Here is a 4704-nt window from a genome sequence, read left to right as displayed (position 1 = left end):
AACCTCTCACCATTAACCTCTAATTAAAGGTGACATTCACAACCTCTCACCATTAACCCTCTAATTAAGGGCATGTTCTAACCTCTCACCATTAATAACCTCTATTAAAGGTGACATTCTAACCTCTTATTAACCTCAATTAGGGGTACATTCAATATCTCTGTTAACCTCTAATTAAAGGTGACATTCCACAACCTCTCACCCATTAACCTCTAATTAAAGGTGACATTCTAACCTCTCACCATTAACCTCTAATTAAAGGTTGACATTCTAACCTCTCACCATTAACCTCTAATTAAAGGTGACATTCTAACCTCTCACCATTAACCTCTAATTAAAGGTGACATTACTAACCCTCTCACCATTAACCTCTAATTAAAGGTGACATTACCTAAATCCTCTCACCATTAACCTCTAATTAAAGGTGACATTCTAACCTCTCACCATTAACCTCTAATTAAAGGTGACATACTGACCTCCCACCATTAACCTCCTAATTAAAAGGTGACATTCTGTACTGTCTGTCACCTAATATGAATACATTTGATTTCAATCCGAAATGCTGGAGCATAGCGCCAAATTTAAAACTGTAAACTTCACTGTCCAAACACACATATGATGTGGACTATGTGTGCCTGGTAAACACATATGATGTGGACTATGTGTGCCTGGTAAACACATATGATGTGGACTATGTGCCTGGTAAACACATATGATGTGGACTATGTGTCTGGTAAACACATATGATGTGGACTATGTGTACCTGGTAAACACATATGATGTGGACTATGTGTACCTGGTAAACACATATGATGTGGACTATGTGTACCTGGTAAACACATATGATGTGGACTATGTGTCTGGTAAACACATATGATGTGGACTATGTGTCTGGTAAACACATATGATGTGGACTATGTGTACCTGGTAAACACATATGATGTGGACTATGTGTCTCTGGTAAACACATATGATGTGGACTATGTGTCTGGTAAACACATATGATGTGGACTATGTGTCCTGGTAAACACATATGATGTGGACTATGTATCTGGTAAACACATATGATGTGGACTATGTGTACCTGGTAAACACATATGATGTGGACTATGTGTCTGGTAAACACATATGATGTTGGACTATTGTCTGAAGCACACATGATGGACTATTGTCTAGTAAACACATATGATGTGGACTATGTGTCTGGTAAACACATATGATGTGGACTATGTGTACCTGGTAAACACATATGATGTGGACTATGTGTACCTGGTAAACACATATGATGTGGACTATGTGTCTCTGGTAAACACATATGATGTGGACTATGTGTACCTGGTAAACACATATGATGTGGACTATGTACCTGGTAAACACATATGATGTGGACTATGTGTCTGGTAAACACATATGATGTGGACTATGTGTCTGATAATCACATATGATGTGGACTATGTGTACCTGGTAAACACATATGATGTGGACTATGTGTCTGGTAAACACATATGATGTGGACTATGTACCTGGTAAACACATATGATGTGGACTATGTGTCTGGTAAACACATATGATGTGGACTATGTCTCTGGTAAACACATATGATGTGGACTATGTCTCTGGTAAACACATATGATGTGGACTATGTGTACCTGGTAAACACATATGATGTGGACTATGTGTACCTGGTAAACACATATGATGTGGACTATGTGTCTGGTAAACACATATGATGTGGACTATGTGTACCTGGTAAACACATATGATGTGGACTATGTACCTGGTAAACACATATGATGTGGACTATGTGTCTGGTAAACACATATGATGTGGACTATGTGTCTGGTAAACACATATGATGTGGACTATGTGTCTGGTAAACACATATGATGTGGACTATGTCTCTGGTAAACACATATGATGTGGACTATGTATCTGGTAAACACATATGATGTGGACTATGTCTCTGGTAAACACATATGATGTGGACTATGTGTCTGGTAAACACATATGATGTGGACTATGTATCTGGTAAACAGATATGATGTGACTATGTCTCTGTAAACACATGTGATGTGGACTATGTGTCTGGTAAACACATATGATGGACTATGTGTCTGGTAAACACATATGATGTGGACTATGTGTCTGGTAAACACATGTGATGTGGACTATGTCTCTGGTAAACACATATGATGTGGACTATGTGTACCTGGTAAACACATGTGATGTGGACTATGTGTCTCTGGTAAACACATATGATGTGGACTATGTGTCTGGTAAACACATATGATGTGGACTATGTGTCTGGTAAACACATATGATGTGGACTATGTGTCTGGTAAACACATATGATGTGGACTATGTGTCTCTGGTAAACACATATGATGTGGACTATGTGTACCTGGTAAACACATATGATGTGGACTATGTGTACCTGGTAAACACGTGGATCTGGTGAACAGTTATCACTTGTTGACCAACTACAGTGTCGTGTCTTTTTGCCGGATTAAGTGATATGCTATTTTATAAAATCCTTTCTTTGTAATGAATATTACCTGATTGAGCTAATCATGTAAATGTAATTAACTAGAAAGTCGGGGCACCACGAAATAATATTTATAGAGCTGTTATCTTCCGAATAAACTCTTAAAGACATATTTACTCTGAGCTGCGCTTCGGTAGGTTGGTGGTAGATGGAAGGCCGTGTTGCCCAACCGAGTTCTATTGAAGAATGTCTCTGCTGGTAAATTGGATACGTTGTAGTAATGTCATTGTGTGGTAGACGGGATACTCTGTCTGTTCTTTCCTAGCCCACTTTTGCAGCTGCTGTTGCTTACTCAATGGCTAGGAGGTATCACTTCTGTAGTGAATAAGAGTTCATACCATTCTCAACCAAATCTCACGCTCAGGTTGGCTTCGTTCTGTAGTTATTATCTGAACCCTTCTGACATCGGACCGTCATCCTAATGTACCCGGAACAGTTATTATCTGAACCATTCTGACATCGGACCGTCATCCTAATGTACCCGGAACAGTTATTATCTGAGTCATTCTGACATCGGACCGTCATCCTAATGTACCCAGAACAGTTATTATCTGAACCCTTCTGACATCGGACCGTCATCCTAATGTACCCAGAACAGTTATTATCTGAACCATTCTGATATCGGATCGTCATCCTAATGTACCCGGAACAGTTATTATCTGAACCATTCTGACATCGGACCGTCATCCTAATGTACCCAGAACAGTTATTATCTGAACCCTTCTGACATCGGACCGTCATCCTAATGTACCCGGAACAGTTATTATCTGAACCATTCTGATATCGGATCGTCATCCTAATGTACCCGGAACAGTTATTATCTGAACCATTCTGACATCGGACCGTCATCCTAATGTACCCGGAACAGTTATTATCTGAACCATTCTGACATCGGACCGTCATCCTAATGTACCCGGAACAGTTATTATCTGAACCATTCTGACATCGGACCGTCATCCTAATGTACCCAGAACAGTTATTATCTGAACCATTCTGATATCGGACCGTCATCCTAATGTACCCGGAACAGTTATTATCTGAACCATTCTGACATCGGATCGTCATCCTAATGTACCCAGAACAGTTATTATCTGAACCCTTCTGACATCGGACCGTCATCCTAATGTACCCAGAACAGTTATTATCTGAACCATTCTGATATCGGATCGTCATCCTAATGTACCCGGAACAGTTATTATCTGAACCATTCTGACATCGGACCGTCATCCTAATGTACCCAGAACAGTTATTATCTGAACCCTTCTGACATCGGACCGTCATCCTAATGTACCCGGAACAGTTATTATCTGAACCATTCTGATATCGGATCGTCATCCTAATGTACCCAGAACAGTTATTATCTGAACCATTCTGACATCGGACCGTCATCCTAATGTACCCGGAACAGTTATTATCTGAACCATTCTGACATCGGACCGTCATCCTAATGTACCCGGAACAGTTATTATCTGAACCATTCTGACATCGGACCGTCATCCTAATGTACCCAGAACAGTTATTATCTGAACCATTCTGACATCGGACCGTCATCCTAATGTACCCGGAACAGTTATTATCTGAACCATTCTGACATCGGATCGTCATCCTAATGTACCCGGAACAGTTATTATCTGAACCATTCTGACATCGGACCGTCATCCTAATGTACCCAGAACAGTTATTATCTGAACCCTTCTGACATCGGACCGTCATCCTAATGTACCCAGAACAGTTATTATCTGAACCATTCTGATATCGGATCGTCATCCTAATGTACCCGGAACAGTTATTATCTGAACCATTCTGACATCGGACCGTCATCCTAATGTACCCAGAACAGTTATTATCTGAACCCTTCTGACATCGGACCGTCATCCTAATGTACCCAGAACAGTTATTATCTGAACCATTCTGATATCGGATCGTCATCCTAATGTACCCAGAACAGTTATTATCTGAACCATTCTGACATCGGACCGTCATCCTAATGTACCCGGAACAGTTATTATCTGAACCATTCTGACATCGGACCGTCATCCTAATGTACCCAGAACAGTTATTATCTGAACCATTCTGATATCGGACCGTCATCCTAATGTACCCGGAACAGTTATTATCTGAACCATTCTGACATCGGATCGTCATCCTAATGTACCCAG

The sequence above is a fragment of the Oncorhynchus nerka genome, unplaced genomic scaffold, assembly GCF_034236695.1.
Source record: "Oncorhynchus nerka isolate Pitt River unplaced genomic scaffold, Oner_Uvic_2.0 unplaced_scaffold_1380, whole genome shotgun sequence".
NCBI lineage: Eukaryota > Metazoa > Chordata > Actinopteri > Salmoniformes > Salmonidae > Oncorhynchus > Oncorhynchus nerka.
Note: the sequence above shows the minus strand (reverse complement) of the source record.